This window comes from Tachypleus tridentatus, chromosome 10, assembly GCF_004210375.1.
Source record: "Tachypleus tridentatus isolate NWPU-2018 chromosome 10, ASM421037v1, whole genome shotgun sequence".
Lineage (NCBI taxonomy): Eukaryota > Metazoa > Arthropoda > Merostomata > Xiphosura > Limulidae > Tachypleus > Tachypleus tridentatus.
The window spans coordinates 91481770-91499221 of NC_134834.1; the positions used below are offsets into that span (position 1 = coordinate 91481770).

General features: G+C 34.5%; 1 protein-coding gene and 1 long non-coding RNA gene across 2 annotated transcripts in view; one reads left to right on the plus strand and one right to left on the minus strand.

Annotated features, from left to right (window-relative positions):
- LOC143229851 (uncharacterized) overlaps positions 1-3847 on the minus strand; it is a 42718-nt gene extending 38871 nt beyond the window's left edge. The window contains exon 1 of the long non-coding RNA XR_013016102.1: positions 3713-3847. This is a non-coding gene — a long non-coding RNA (uncharacterized LOC143229851). The remainder of the gene's footprint in view (positions 1-3712) is intronic.
- LOC143229849 (uncharacterized) overlaps positions 1-17452 on the plus strand; it is a 69389-nt gene that overhangs the window by 2887 nt on the left and 49050 nt on the right. The window lies entirely within an intron of this gene.

The window sequence follows — 17452 nt, forward strand, 5'->3', positions numbered from 1 at the left end:
TGACATACGAAACCACGAAACAGGTCAAATATAAGTTCCCTCCAATGATACAGCGGTATGACTAAGCACGAACACTAATAGAAATCGGGTTTCGATACCTGTGGTGGGCAGGGTACAAATAGGTACATTCTGTAGCTTTGCGCTGAATTTCAAACAATGAATTTTATATTGCTAGATGTGGGGCTGAAGAGAAACAAGAACTTTTAAATTTTTTAAAGTACAATTAAAAAATCAATAGTTGTTAAATATTTCAATTCAAACAATTAGTATATTTAATCCACAAATATATCTGATCTTCAGTTCATGTATCGAAATTCTTAAGAATTTTCCCTCCTCCTGTTAAAATTTCAAATTTTCATAAAAACGAAACATTTAATCTTATTAGAAGCCTTTCAAATATTTCTTTTGAAGTGATAAATGTTTTAATTGACGTTGTTTGCCAGGCTTTACTTTATCATTTGTTTGTTTTGAATTTTGCGTAAAGCTACACGAGAGCTATCTGCACTAGTCGTCCCTAATTTAGAACTGTAAGACTAGAGGGAAGGCAGCTAGTCATCACCATCCACCGTCAATTCTTGGGCTACTCTTTTTCCAACGAATAGTGGGATTGACAACCACATTATAACGCTCTGTCGGCTAAAAGGGCCAGCAAGTTTGGTGTGACAGGTTTTTGAAGCCGCGACTCTCAGATTACGAGTCGAATGCCTTAACCACCTGGTCATGCCGGGCCTTTACTTTATCGAACATTAGAGAGTTAAGAGATTAATAAGACATTATTAGTTATTTTTCAAATAAACCATACACTTCGACAACTTTATTCTGATGTTCGTTCTCTTCAAAATTCTCTCAAAAGAAGAATTAAAGTTTTGTTCGTTTATTAGTGCAAAACTTTTACAAATGTTTAAAGGTAATGTAAGCAAATTTGACATCTATGTATTATTAAGACGGCTGGTATAGGTTTGAAAACTTTAATTAACGAAGGTCGAAACGTTTTTCTGCACTTTATTTTAATTAAAGTTTTAATACTCATACCAACCGTCTTGCGAATACATTTTCACTTCAAGTGGGTTTCTTGTCATCACACAAGTCTAGCATCTACGGTTTGTTGTTGTTTGTTGTTTTTTGGAATTTCGCACAAAGCTACTCGAGGGCTATCTGTGCTAGCCGTCCCTAGTTTAGCAGTGTAAGACTAGAGGGAAGGCAGCTAGTCATCACCACCCACCGCCAACTCTTGGGCTACTCTTTTACCAACGAATAGTGGGATTAACCGTCACATTATAACGCCACCACGGCTGGGAGGGCGAGCATGTTTGGCGCGACGGGAATGCGAACCCGCGACCTTCAGATTACAAGTCGCACGCCCTAACACGCTTGGCCATGCCGGGCCAGCATCTACGGATTCTTCCTTGACTTACGTAAAAAAAAAAGAAAATCGATTATAACTTACCAACAACCATTTAAATATTATCTGACAATTGGCTACATTAGTGATAGAGGTATAAAAAAGTGAAGGTAGTGTTTTATTCTCTGTAGCACCCCGCTAGTACAGCGGTATGTCTCCGCATTTATAACGCTACAATCAGCGGTTCGATTCCCTCGGTGGGCTAAGCAGATAGCCCTTTGTGGCTTTACTATACGAAACACACACACACACACACATATTCTCTGTAATAAAAATTACATAACACTACAACTTACGTTAGTGTTATCTAGGTAATAAAATATTGACTCTAATTAATAATTTATACATTTTAAGCGTGAAGATACACTGTAGAACTCATATAGATGAAAGATCACTCTCGAGTTTAAAACTGGAATTTTTTAAAATTATTCATAACTTCGCTTTCATTCAGTATAAGAATAAATGTGTTTAAATTATATGTAAAGTGTTACAGAACGTACGTCCTGATATGTTGGTTTGAAAATAAATAGGTAAATTTATTGTAAAACCAAGAGTACAAGAACAAATTCAAAACGTTTTTGTATCTGTATTGGTCAAGCAAACTCATAATGATCAACAGGTTTTTTTTGCAAGGCTACAAAAAGACTATCTGAAAATAAACACTGTTTTTTGCTTCACTAGATAAAAACCGAAACAGAAATAGAGTTATAAATAATATATACCATTAGGTAAAAATACAAACGGAAATATAGCTAAAAACGACAGCTACTATTAGGTAAAAACCGAAACAGAAATAGATTTATGAATAGTATGTACCATTAGGTAAAAATACAAACAGAAGTGGGAAAATATAGAAAAACTACCATTCAGTAAAAATATAAACAGGTATTCGACGCATATATGCACTAGCACCCTGTAATTCTAAAATAGTAAACTAGGCTGAAAACAGCTAGTCAATAATACATACAGCCAACTCCTGGGCAATTGTTATAGACTAGTTAAATTTAATCATCCTTTTTATAGCGTATCACAGGCCACAAAGAGCGTAGCGCGTTTATGAAGTAATGGGTTGCGAACTATAAATTATCAGATTGAGATTCCTGGCACGCTGAACATTAAGCTTTATTTAGTCAAACAGCACCAGCTGCAAAATGAATGCTGCCTCGAATGATCGCTTATAATAGCTTATGTTTCAACAGTTCGTAGTGTATAGGTAGTTTATACTATGTATTTTACTGACAAATATTTTCCCTCGCTGGTATTTTGAGGTCGAATTACGGAATCTTTATAAAAGGAATATTGAAAGACAATATCTGAAAAGTATTAATATGTTGCCTTTATTTTAATGAATTTTATCTACTGATAACTTGACAAGGGAAGTGTCAAATATTTGTTAAATATTTTTCAGTCGTGTAAATAGTGTTAAATCGGACTGGAAAATCACAGACACGTGTTTAGTAAAAAATATTTCTTGCAAATATATATTTGTATCAAAATATATAATTCAATTTATTTACTGTGTTCCTGTGCAGGATATAATGATACCAATTAAATTTTATTTTTTTGAAATGATTTAAGCTAACATTCACAGTATCCGACATTTTAGCTTTACAGATATGGTTAAACAAATGTTCATGGAGTACCCTTACACAAACAAAACAATGCAAACTGTTACATATTGATAACAATTATTGATTGTATTAAATACATATTTTTTCCCACATGTGTTTCTTATTCCTTAATATATATTTGCCCCAACAGATGACGCTACTCCGTATAATCTATGTATGTCTCTAAAAAAAATTAATACTGATAAAGTTAAGTAAACAAAATCAAAAGGAGGGACTGCGTGAAAAACAGCAACTCCAAACCTTTGACTAGTTACATTAGTTTGTTATAACATAAAAACAAGCCGAAACAAAAATAAATTAAAAATAAGAACAAAAAGAGGAAACAAACTCTGCATTAATTAAAAAGATCCCACGGTAAAAGCTATGATGTGGGATATAAAATGTACCCTAGGTCTTGAAGGTGACTGCAGAAGTAGGTCCTACATTGCGATGAGGGTACACCGTCTATCAATCTTAACCTCCTTTCACTAGTTTCACATAAAGAAATAAAATAAAGGAGTGACAATAGATATAGAAATAGAAATTAGGAGAGCGAGATATGGATACTCAATTCCACAACGTCAGATATCTGTCATCCTTCACTGCCTGCACACAGTTGTAAAGAAGAAAAAATAATTGGAAAATAAAAATAGGAAAAATAAGGTACCACCATTTGGGGGTAAGTATGTTAAAAACTTACCTTTTGAAGTTAGCATTCCAGCCACAATTATGGTAGAAAGGCACAAATTGGTAGCCCATTAAACAAATTATACTGGTATGAAGAGCCCCATCCAATTATCTGAATAAACTAATATAGCTCCCAACCACCACCCAGTTATTTATTCTGCTGTGACTACCACGTTCTAAACAAGTCTTTATACGCTGCAGGATGTATAACCGCATAAAGTAGAGCCAAGTTTTTAAAATACCTTATTCATAACCAAAAATAGTTAATACAAAATATTTAGTAAAATCTCTATCATTTTTACTTCTTTATATTTTTAACACGTTCTTATATTTTTACAAAATAGTTCAATAATTTTATTTAAAGTTTCTTTATTCAATCCATTAATTATTACTTTTTGTATCAGCATTTCAAAATTACTGATAAAATATTCTAATTTATTACAGATTTTACAATATCTGAATAATTGTGAAGTTGTAATGCTTATAACAGAAGGGTGTGGTGTATTACTATTAAAAAAAAACTTAACTACAAATTGGAAAGACAAAATATTTTCTTTTATCAAAAACATTTACATTGAAATCCTAATCAATTATTTAAATTTCTACATCTAAATAATGTGATTTGTATTAGATGTTTAAGTATTTTCAATTTCTAATTCTACTAGATAAAGAGTATTGATAACATTATTTATTTCTGAATTATTTATACTAATTAAATCATCTACATATCTATTAGTTAAGATAAAAACATTTGGATTTGTGTGGTTTTCAATAAATATATTCTCACAAAAATATAGATATAAATTTGCTATACAAGTAGAATAGTTAGCTTCCATTGAAACTCCTATTACTTGTTTAAACCTTGGTTATTGAAAAGTATATAATTATTGTAAATACAGAAACTAAATACATCTTTTATGTTTTTGGTGCTAAATTTTCTTTGTTCCAGTTTTATAAAAGGATAACAAAACTGTTCTAATAATTTAAAACAAAGACTAAATCTTTTATTGGAATTGTGGTGTACAATGTGGTGAAATCAAATATTTGAATATTATTTATTCATTCACAATTTTTTAGATATTTTAAAATAGATTGATTATTTTTATTACCAAAAAAGTATACTTTTATTATTAACACTTACGTTTTTAATTTTATCAAGTAATATTTTAAGTAATTTATTTAATAATAAAGCCGATTGTTTAATAATTGTTCTTATTAAATTAGAAATAAATCTAAATTTAATTGAGGATTTATGGAGTTTGGGAATAGCACAAAAAAAGGTAGATATAGATAAGGATTTTGTTTAGAATAAAGTTTATTATAAGCTTTAATGAAATTATTAATTATTGTATCTTTGGATTGGTTAATAAGTTTAAATGATTGTGTACCATCGATTTCTTTTGTCATAATTAATGCATAAAACTGTTTCCAGTGGTAGTAATTTTACAGTTAGCCTTATCAATGGGAACTATAATACATTTTTCTTGCAGTTCTTGAGTATTATTTTTTAACTGATGAAACGATCAATCTGTATGGTATTTCTTTAATTTATACGGGATAATTTTATTTTTACTTTTTAAGTAAAAAACGTTCGTTCCAGAAACCATCTAGGTGGATAAGATGTAATATAGTTAAGTTTTAAAATATATTCATCAATGTTATTTTCAATAGATTTTAGAATATTATTCTTATTACATTTTGTGACTATTCTGTATTTAGATCCTTTTTTGAGTATTTGACGTAATATTTTATCTCTTATTATTTTCAAGTTACTAGTAACAACATGTTTATGAAAAGTATCAATAAATAAACTATTTTCACACTCGCAAAGTAAGTTATTAACTTCATCTACCTTTTGATTAGTTAAAATCTTTTATAATTATATAGTAATGGACCAATTGGAACTTTGTATTTATAATTGAACGGTAGGCTTCAAGTTGGTACAAGAAAAATATAATTTGTTTATAGACTGATGAATGATTTTAGAAATCTGCAAGTCATTGAACATTTTATGTCTAAAATTAATTGCCAAATACGAAGATTTGATTTGCAGTTTCTTTTTCTCAAAACTTGATAAATCACTGAATTTTAATCAATATTTTATATCTACAAGTGTTTTGTATGATTATTTCGAAAATCAAAAATTTTATCACATTCATTAATTATTTTATTTTGGGAAGATTAAGTTGATAAATTTTTTTCAAAAGTAATTTACATACACTAATACTAGAATGAAAAATATTATCCAAATTAAAACAAAATTCTGAAAGTCAACCCATTTTAATTACTCCAAAGTAATCATTACTCAAATTCAGATATGTAGAATTATTACAATCTTGGTTTAATCCCTAGGTATATAATGTTCTTAGTTTCAAAATGTAGAACTTTTTTTTGAAGTCTGTTGATGTCTTTATTAACAATTTTTAATATAGTTATCTTAGCAGAGATAAAAGGGTGAATCATAAAATGTTTTAATTCTATAGGTTTCATTAAATTCTTTTTAATTTGAGATCTATGCAAATTTTACGTATATGCGGTGGGTTTGAAGTTTGACCCGCATATTCCATATTAAATTTAGTACTTGTTAACAGATACATTACATTTTTTATTTTGCAAAATGAATTTGTATAACTAATAGGATGAGAAGTATTTAGAACAGGACATGTGAGACATCTTTTGCTATTACATTTTATAACATTTGCAACAGTATACTTACTATAATCACCTCATTTGGCTAAATCATAGTTTCAAAATATTACACTCAATTTTATAAACATTGAACAAAGTAATGGAAAAGTGCGACGTTGTCAGCAACAAATCACATACATTGAATGTATGTTAGAAAGTAACACTGATAAAGTTAAGTAAACAAAATGAAAAGGAAAGACTGCGTTAAAAACAGCAAATCCAAACCTTTGACTAATTATATTTGTTTGTACTAATTAGAAAGATCCCAGGGTACAAGCTAATTTAAAATGAATTGTCTTTTTAATCAGTGCAGAGTTTTTGTTTATTATTTTTTAATTTGTCTTTGTTTCGGCGTGATTTTAGGCTATAACAATCTATACATCTGCTGCTGACCAAACTCTTAAGGCCAATGAACATAAAGAAAAAATATGCATTTTGCGTTGTTAGACTCAACCACTTATTTGAGTGGAGCTTCAAAAGATGAAAATAAGAAAAGGGAAAATAAAAACAAAAACTTTTTTATCATTTAATAGGGAAAATGTGAACACTATGAAATTAGTCTAAATACTAGCTGGTCAAAAGTTTAAGACCATACCAAAAAGAAGTTCTAAACAGGGTAGGAAATGCCCAAAAAGAGGTCTCAGTAGTGAGTTTCACAGTCGTCATTGCGAATAGCTTCAAACATTCACTTGAATATGGTCGATATAAACGTTTGCAGAAGGCTAGCTGGAATGTTATTTCAAGTGGTGAAGATGACTTCACGAAGATCATGAACTGTTTGGAATTGACGTCCATTTTTATAGACTTTCTTGTCATCCACCCCCAAACATTTTCAATGGGGTTCAGTACGGGCAAACACGCTGGATGGTCCAAAAGAATCACGTTATTCGCTATGAAAACGTCCTTTGTCCTGCGGGCATTGTGGATTGCAGCGTTGTCCTGCTGAAAGATCTAGTCATTTCCACACAAGCGAGGGCTTTCAGTCAATAAGGATGCTCTCTTCAACATGCCAGTGTAGCCAGCTGCTGTTTGGCGCCACTGAAGTTCCATTGTTCCGTGGAAGGAGAAAGCACCCCAAATCATGATGTAACTTCCTCCACTGTGTCATGTAGAAAATGTCTCCGGTGGGATATCCTTATCATGCCAGTAACGTTGGAAGCCATCTGGACCATCCAGGTTAAATTTTTTTCTCACCAGAGAACAAAACCTTCGTCCACTTTTTTACGTCCCATGTTTGGTGCTTCTCAGCAAAGTTTAACGGAGCTGTTTCGTGGTGTGGAAGGAGGCGTGGCCTTTGAAGACGTTTATCGTTTTTAAAGCCTTTCTTTTGTAGATGCCGTATTATTGTTCTTGAGCTGCATTCTGCGTCCGTAAGAGCCTCAATCTGGTTCGACGATCAGCTGGTGTCTTGCCGGACAACCCGTCGAATCCCCCTGCTCAACGCCGGCCAAATTTTCTTGGGCCGATCACTTGAAATTCTCGTTCCGTATTCCTCAGGGTTTTTTAAGAAATTTGCAACAGCAGTTTTACTACGCCCAATCTCACCAGCGATGGCACGTTGAGAGAGACCTTGCTTTTGGTGCTCGACAATTCTGCCACGTTCAAACTCTGTCAACGTTTAAAAATTTGTCATGTTTTTACCCAATGTAACACAGGAGATGTTAGTGGGAAATGTTGACGACGCTAATGCTTGAACACAAATGACTAAATTTCGTTACGTGTTTACGGATTAACGCTTCGTTTCAGTATGGTATAAACTTTTGACCAGCTAGTATTTAGACTAATTCCATAGTGTTCACATTTTCCATATTAAATGTTAAAAGTTTTTTTATTTTTATTCTCCCTTTTCTTATTTTCATCTTTCAAAGCTCGACTCAAATAAGTGGTTGAGTCTAACAACGCAAAATGCAAATTTTTTATTTATGTTCATTGGCTTTAGCCCCCCAGTGGCTCAGCGGTATGTCTGCGGACTTGCAACACTAGAAACCGGGTTTTTATACCTGTGGTGAGCAGAGCACAGATAGCCCATTGTGTGGCTTTGTGCTTAATTCAAATCAACAACAACAACATCATTGGGTTTAAGATTTTGGCCAGCAGTGTATTTACAAAGAGAGAGTGTTCAATCTCACTATATATATACATTTAGCGTTATAAGCTTCCAGATTTACATTTAAATTACGAGTATGTATATATATATAGCAATTATTGTATTTGTTTATTTTGCTTAATACGAAGTTAAACGAATGACTATCTGAGTCTGTCCGTGGCGGGGTACAAAACCCTAAGTTTTAACGTTGAAAGTCCGTAAATTCATCATTGACTCTCGTTGAGTAACATCCTAGTTATTAAAATTGATAAAATTAAACAAAATTTTGTTTACTTTTAACTGTCACATGTGTAATTATGTCTATAGTAACTTATTTCTAGGTTTGTAACGATACAAAAAACTAAAAACCTTCATCGAAAATTAGCAAGTGTCTACTTTGAAATTTTAAGCATTTTACCAAATTTCAACAAAACTGTAAGTTTAAATAATAATTGCAGTATGTTACAGTTGTCTACTTTTGTTATTCTAAATTGGAACGTTTGTACTCCTACACTATACAAACTTGTAATTGAAGAGACAAATAAACATTAACTGGTTACTTCTCCTTTAATAGAGAGCATGCATCTTTTCCATTTTATCTCACCTTCGTGCGCCCTCTCGCGGATTCAGCGAACATGTTTAAGATGTAAGAGGTTTCCTTTTTTGATGTCACATACAATTACACAGGGAACAATTTGCAAGAGGAGAGTTAATATATATATATTTTTAGTGGATGTAACTAAACCATAAGGAATAATTATTATACTAAGACATATCGTTTAGCATTATTTACAAAACAAACTACACTAGATGAACGAACAATATCCAAACTATTTTTCGTTTGTTTGTTGCAAAGCACAAAGCTACAAATTAGGCTATTTGTGCTCTGCACATAGCAAGCATAGAAACCTAATTTTTAGCGGTATAAGCCGCTTAACATTGAGCAGAACATCGCATAGCAAACAACTGAAATTTGAAACCAATTGGAGTTTACTGGTTACGATTTCCATCGACAATATAATAATTAAGCTATAAAAATAAATAGAGGAAATAAACATGTCTAAGGTAAGCTTCAATTGTAAAGACGTCGGAGTAGCCTAGCAATAGCTGTGTTAAGGCTATGATTCAAGGCCTCATGGTATACGCTTTCTATTTGTGCAAAGTCCAGGGCCACACTTTAAGTCTCTGGAAGTGCTATAAGAGTGATGGTAAAAGCTCACTCCACACTCTGGGACTATGGATATGCTATAAGAATGATGGTAAAATCCCACTCCACACTCTGGGACTAGGAATATTTCATAAGAGTGACAGTGAAATCTCACTCCACACCCTGGGACTATGGATATTCTATAAGAGTGATGGTAAAATCTCACTCCACACTCTAGGACTAGGAATATCCCATAAGAGTGACAGTGAAATCTCACTCCACACTCTGGGACTATGGATATTCTATAAGAATGATGGTAAAATCTCACTCCACACTCTGAGACTATGGATATTCTATAAGAATGATGGTAGAATCTCACTCCACACTCTGGGACTATGGATATTCTATAAGAATGATGGTAGAATCTCACTCCAAACTCTGGGACTATGGATATTCTATAAGAATGATGGTAGAATCTCACTCCAAACTCTGGGACTATGGATATTCTATAAGAATGATGGTAGAATCTCACTCCACACTCTGGGACTGTGGATATTCTATAAGAATGATGGTAAAATCTTACTCCACACTCTGAAAGTATGAATATTCTATAAGAATGATGGTAAAATCTTACTCCACACTCTGGAAGTATGAATATTCCATAAGATTGACAGTGAAAGCTCACTCCACACTCTGGGACTATGAATATTCTATAAGAATGATGGTAAAATCTTACTCCACACTCTGGAAGTATGAATATTCCATAAGATTGACAGTGAAAGCTCACTCCACACTATAGCACTATGAATATTCTATAATAATCACGGAAAAATCTCACTCCACACCCTGAGGCTATGAACGTGTGTAAAAGAGAAATGGTAAAATTCACCTGCACACGTTTCTTCTTTTTGACCTCGATAAACGAACCGTGAACTTTATGTAATGCTTTTCTTTAAGTGAACATTTCTTTGGAATTCAGAGAACAAGAGCATAAACAACAACAAAAATCGAAAGAGCTCAATTCGCCTGTTTTGAAACAACATAAAAATGTAGTTTTACGCGTTTCGTCCACTGTGGTACTTCTACCGAGGTACTTTGAAACTTTGAATACATATCGTAATATAACATGAATTGTTGGAATATTGTTTGGAAGTTGGAAGAAACACATATTCAAACTTTTAGTTCCGTATTTACCTACCCCACCTTCTGACTGCAACATTTTACTTTCTTTTTATACATTTCATATATTACGTTGCTAATAGAAACATATACGTGGCATCTGTTTTATTGCTTTGAAGGTCTTTTGCCTCGAGGCTGAACGCGTCACGAATACGTTGAACATGCAACGATCTACTATGACTCTAGATTGGCAGTTTTGAAACGTATTTTGATCACAGGTTATCCATTTGTTTATTTTCTATTTATCCTGACGGATCATATATTAAAATGATAACATATTTCCTTTGAAACACCATTTTTTACCCTACCAGAGTATGACGGGAAACTTACACTTTATCAGTTTGAGATATTTGCCATATATACATACGTATTATGTAGTACCTTTTCATTACCTTCTGTCTAGTTTTCAAGGTTTCAAATTTCGAGTTCATTATGTTATTTTTGACACAACTTTCTCTTCATAATTATATAATACTTCCAGAAAAGCGTCTGTGGACCACAGATTGGGGATTTCTGTTCTGTATTACCACAATTATGGTTGAAAACAAAACTGAAACACTTCAAAACAGCAGGATGTTTGTGGACTAGAATGACGTTGTGAGATTTATGAAGAGAGAACAGCTAACGTAGTTTTACCACACCTAACGTGTGAACACTAGTTTCCCTTAAAAAAGTTTATTTAGTTGTTTGAAGTTAAGCACAAAGCTAAACAATGGGCTGTTTGTGTTCCTCTCACCAAGGGTAATCCGGTTTCTAGCATCGTAAGTCTGTAGACATACCGCTATGCTACTGGAGGACACCGCTTAGAAAGAAGATAGTTGTTGGAAGAATCATGTTTAAATGAATACTTCAACAACAGAAAACAAAAATAGATCTCGTCATTACTAAAAGAAAGACGATAATTCGTATAACAATCTTGAGGACATAATTACAGTTAAGTTACGTAAAGCAACTGTTTACCAGAAGAGAAAAATGTATATAGTAAATGTGTTGCAACGAGAGTAGATATATAAAAAAATTAAGGTGTAACATAATGACCTTAATTATATACTTCGTTAAATGAACGATGTTTTATTTAGTAAACGTGTTTTCTTAACGTTGTCAGAATTTTGAAGAACGTCACGAGGGAAATATGGCATGAATTCATATTACAGTGTATATGGGTTAAAAAGTTTGACCGTATGTATTTAAATAACCATCGTTTTGCAAAATAGTACGTTACAATATTTCTTATGTCTGTTAATTTAAGAAATAAAGACATAAGAAACCTAAAACTCCACCCCTTCTATCTTCACTCTTCTGTTATTTTTGAGGGTTTTGTCAGTCTTGAATTATAGCTCACGAAAGTCATGAAACGAAACTAAAACATTGATGTAGTTGTCGATAAACAATTTAACATAAAGAACTTTACGTCTTAGTGAATATAAAAAAAATAGTAATATTGAGATTCTGTTGAAGGATGGCAGCGTGTATTGGTTATTACGTGTTGTATATGTACACTATACGGCTAAAAGTATGCAGACACTCGACTATCACACCTATTGAAGGATGGCGGCGTGTATTGGTTATTACGTGTTGTATATGTACACTATACGGCTAAAAGTATGCAGACACTCGACTATCACACCTATATGTGCTTGTTGAATATCTCATTCCAAATCCATGGTCATTAATATGGAGTTGGTCTCCCTTTTGCTGCTATAACAGCCTTCACTCTTCTGGGATGGCTTTTCACTAGATTTCGGAACATGGCTGCAGGGATTCGTTCCAATTTAGTCACAAGAGCATTAGTGATGTCGGGCACTGATTTCGAGCGATAAGGCCTGGCTTGCAGTCGGCGTTCCAATTCATCCCAAAGGTGCTTGATGGGGTTGAAGTCAGGTCTCTGTACAGGCCAGTCAAGCTCTTTTACATCAACCTCGTCAAACCATGGCTTTATGGACCTCGCTTTGTACACGGGAGCATTATCATGTTGAAACAAAAAAAAAGTTTTTCCCAAACTGTTGCCACAACGTTGGAAGCACAAAATTCTCTAGAATGTTATTGTATGCTATAGTATTAAGATTTCTCTTTACTGGAAATAAAGAACCCAGCCCAAACCATGAAAACCAGCCCCAGACTATTATTCCTCCTCCACAAAACTTTACAGTTTCTACTATGCATTCAGGTAGGCAGCGTTCTCCTAGCATCTGTCAAACCCTGATTCGTCCGTCAGACTGCCAGATAGTGAAGCGTGATTCATCACTCCAGAGAACGCGCTTCCACTGCTCCAGAGTCCAATGGCTATGTGCTTTACACCACTCCAGCCGACGCTTGGCATTGCACATGCTGATCTTAGACTTGTGCGGCTGCTCGGCCATGGAAATCCATTTCATGAAGCTCTCGACGAACAGTTCTTGCGATGACGTTGCTTCCAGAGGCAGTTTGGAACTCGGTAGTGAGTGTTGTAACTGTGGACAGACAATTTTTACACGCTACGAGCTTCAGCACTCGGCGGTCCCATTCTGTGAGCTTTTCTGGCCTACCGTTTCGTGGCTGAGCTGTTGTTGCTCCTGGAAGTTTACACCTAACAATAATAGCACTGATATTTGACCAGGGCAAATCTAGCAGGGCAGAAACATGACGAACTGACATGTTGGAAAGGTGGCATCATTTGACAGTCCCATGTTGAAAGTTAATGAGCTCTTCAGTACCACCCATTCTACTACCAATGTTTGTCTGTGGAGATTGCATGGCTGTATGGTTGATTTTATGTGCGTGTTAGCAATGGGTGTGACTGAAATAGCCGAACCTACTAATTAGAAAAGGTGTCCACATAATAGTGGTCATGTAGTGTGTGTATATTTATGAAAACATGTTTTACTTTGCCTGCTTTTTCCTGTCTGACAAATAAACACTCTCTTTAATAATTAAGTTTTCTCCTGGTATCTGAACACATACCGTATTTTTTAGACAAATCCCACCTCCCACCCAACCTCACTCACGTTGTGCAGCGGTATCTCTGCACATTCACACCGCTAGGAAAAGGGGTTTGTTTTTCGTGGTGGGCAGAGCACAGATAGCCCACTGTACAGCTTTGTGCCTAGCTTCAAACAAAGAAGGCTTGGCATGGCCAGGAGGTTAAGGCACTCGACTCGTATTCCGAGGGTCAAAGGTTCGAATCCCGTCACATCAAAACGCTCGCCCTATCAGCCGTGGGGGCGTTATAATGTGACGATCAATCCCACAATTTGTTGGTAAAAGAGCGACCCAAGAGTTGGCGGTGGGTGGTGATGACTAGCTGCCTCCCTCTAGTTTTACACTGCTTAAATTAGGGATGATTAGCGCAAATATCCCTCGTACAGCTTTGTGCAAAATTCAAAACGAAACAAAACAAAACAAACAAAGAAATCGATGTACCTCATGATTTTGAAGTACCAGTATCAGTTCATATATTAATGATATTGTTTTACTTAAGGATGTTCTATATTGTGGAAATTATGTGTAAAAGAACTGTATTTATGTTGGTTGACAGTTCAGTGGTAAAAAATAATAGAATTATGATACTGACTATGTACCACAAGTCGTGCCTCTGTACTTACGTCAAATGTATTTACGTGATATAACTTCTCTGTCAACAACACACTTTTAGTTTTATCCTGCGCGGCTATAGTGCCTTCTGTAAAATATAACATTAGTGGTGTTTACTGTGACACTCATGCAAAGCTTCAACCTTGGATTACCTCGCGTGGTGTTTGATGTTCTGAAAATGTTTTGTTCAAGAACGTTTCTTTGTTTTTGAATTTGCTCAAAGCTACACGAGGGCTATCTGCGCTAGCCGTCCCTAATTTATTTGTGTAAGACTAGAGGGAAAGCAGCTAGCCATCACCACCCACCTCCAACTCTTGGGCTACTCTTTTACCAGCGAATAGTAGGATTGCCCGTAACATTATAAAGCCCCACCACTGAAATGGCGAACATGTTTGATGTGACGTGGATTCCAACCCGCGACCCTCAGATTACGAGTCGAGTGCCTTAACCACCTGGCCATTCCGGGCCATTCAAGAACGTAATCCGTCTAACCAATTGAAAACCTCAAGATGCGCGAGAAGCATTGAAACAAATTTTAACTTCAAATAATGTCAGATTTTATCTATAGTATCTCCCCAGTAGCACAGCAGTATGTTTGCGGATTTAGAGGGTTATAATCCGTGTTTCGATACCCCTGGTTGGCATAGCACATATAACCTGTTGGGTAGCTTTTGACTTAATTCTAAACAAACAAAACTTTTAAAAAGTAATTAAAGTCCTTAATATGAATTCGTTACAAAATGATATTTTAAGTGAATAAAAGTTAAAATTTAAAACACTAGAGGAACATCTTTACATAATAAAAAAATTGTGAAGAAAACAAACATTCTGATATATCGGCAATAAAATACTTGTAACATCTTCCATGCTTTAACTCCCTATTCTGATAAACTTGGTAATACATATTTCGATTGTGGATTTTGTTCGATTTCGTGTTGGCTGACTTTGTTCTGTAATGTTCTTCAACTAAACAATTATTATCTTCTTTTTAAAGACTATATTATTTTAAAATGTTCTATATTAGAGGTATTGTAAATAAATAAATAAAACACATAAGGAAGTATTATTTTAAAAGCGTTTTATTTGCCATTTTAAAACAATAAAATTTTTAAAGGAAATTTTTCAACGTACATTGTACTCTATTAAGTCAGTGACATGAGACGCTTATCAGTGAAGCATTATATATATATATATTTCTGTGTTTATTTAGACCACGTTAACCATTTATTGACTCCAAGTAATCCCATTCAATACCACTTGAGCATTTTTCATTAAAATTCTATCTATGTTATTGGAAAAAAAATGTTCAAACTGACTATTTTAAAGACAATACCAAGCAATTGTTATATTTACTTCAATGTTATCTTGATGAATATTCACAGTTGTTATGCGTGAACTTCGAAAATAAAGTTTAGTGACACCTGGCAACTTGCCTAAGATATCAAAACTAAAACAACGTCACAGGTTTGAGCGATGAGTCTGTGTTATTTAGCAAACTAAGTACTAAAATGTTTCGTACAATATAGTTTGCACATTTCACGCAACTGTATTTTGCATTTCTTACTCACAATAGAAAGACAGTATCTACATGTCGTATCATTTTATTATTTCGCGATCTTTTGTTCTATGATCATTTCTTAACATGCAGAAGATTAATTGCGCTTTAGAAGAATTGTTTTGTTTTGGAATTTCGCACAAAGTTACTCGAGGGCTATCTGTGCTAGCCGTCCCTAATTTAGCAGTGTAAGACTAGAGAGAAGGCAGCTAGTCATCACTACCCACCGCCAACTCTTGGGAAACTCTTTTACCAACGAGGAGTGGGATTGACCATCACATTATACGCCCCCACGGCTGGGAGGGCGAGCATGTTTAGCGTGACGCGGGCTCGAACCCGCGACCCTCGGATTACGAGTCGCACGCCTTACGCGCTTGGCCATGCCAGGCACTTTAAAAGAATGATTTTCGTATAGCTATGTTATATGGCCGAAAAAGCAAGCTGTGGTTCCAGGAAAGATATACTTAGTGAATTCCTAACCATTGAACAGTTGAATACTTCTACCGATGGTTTATATTTGGAGCTAACAGTTCTTTCAAAGGAAGGATATTCTAATGTAAGCTTTCTTAATAACCATCGAAAACAAAATAACGTTTTGAAAAAGAGAATCTTCAGTCTCCTAAAGAGAATTAGAAAATTTTGCACAACACAATATACGATGAATTAACTGGTTCTCAAACCACACTACGACCTCGTTCCAACACAATATACGATGTATTAACTGGTTCTCAAACCACACTACGACCTAGTTCCAACACAATATACGATGAATTAACTGGTTCTCAAACCACACTACGACCTAGTTCCAACACAATATACGATGAATTAACTGGTTCTCAAACCACACTACGACCTAGTTCCAACACAATATACGATGAATTAACTGGTTCTCAAACCACACTACGACCTGGTTCCAACACAATATACGATGTATTAACTGGTTCTCAAACCACACTACGACCTAGTTCCAACACAATATACGATTAATTAACTGGTTCTCAAACCACACTACGACCTAGTTCCAACACAATATACGATGAATTAACTGGTTCTCAAACCACACTACGACCTAGTTCCAACACAATATACGATTAATTAACTGGTTCTCAAACCACACTACGGCCTAGTTCCAACACAATATACGATGTATTAACTGGTTCTCAAACCACACTACGACCTAGTTCCAACACAATATACGATGAATTAACTGGTTCTCAAACCACACTACGACCTAGTTCCAACACAATATACGATGAATTAACTGGTTCTCAAACCACACTACGACCTAGTTCCAACACAATATACGATTAATTAACTGGTTCTCAAACCACACTACGACCTAGTTCCAACACAATATACGATGTATTAACTGGTTCTCAAACCACACTACGACCTAGTTCGGAAAAACCTGCTCTTTCGCAAATGGAAGACTACTATGGAAAGAAAATTTTCCAACGCTAAATAATGTTGTGATGAAATTGAGAACAACACCTCGTGCAGTTAACAAGATAATCAGTGTGGAATTGAA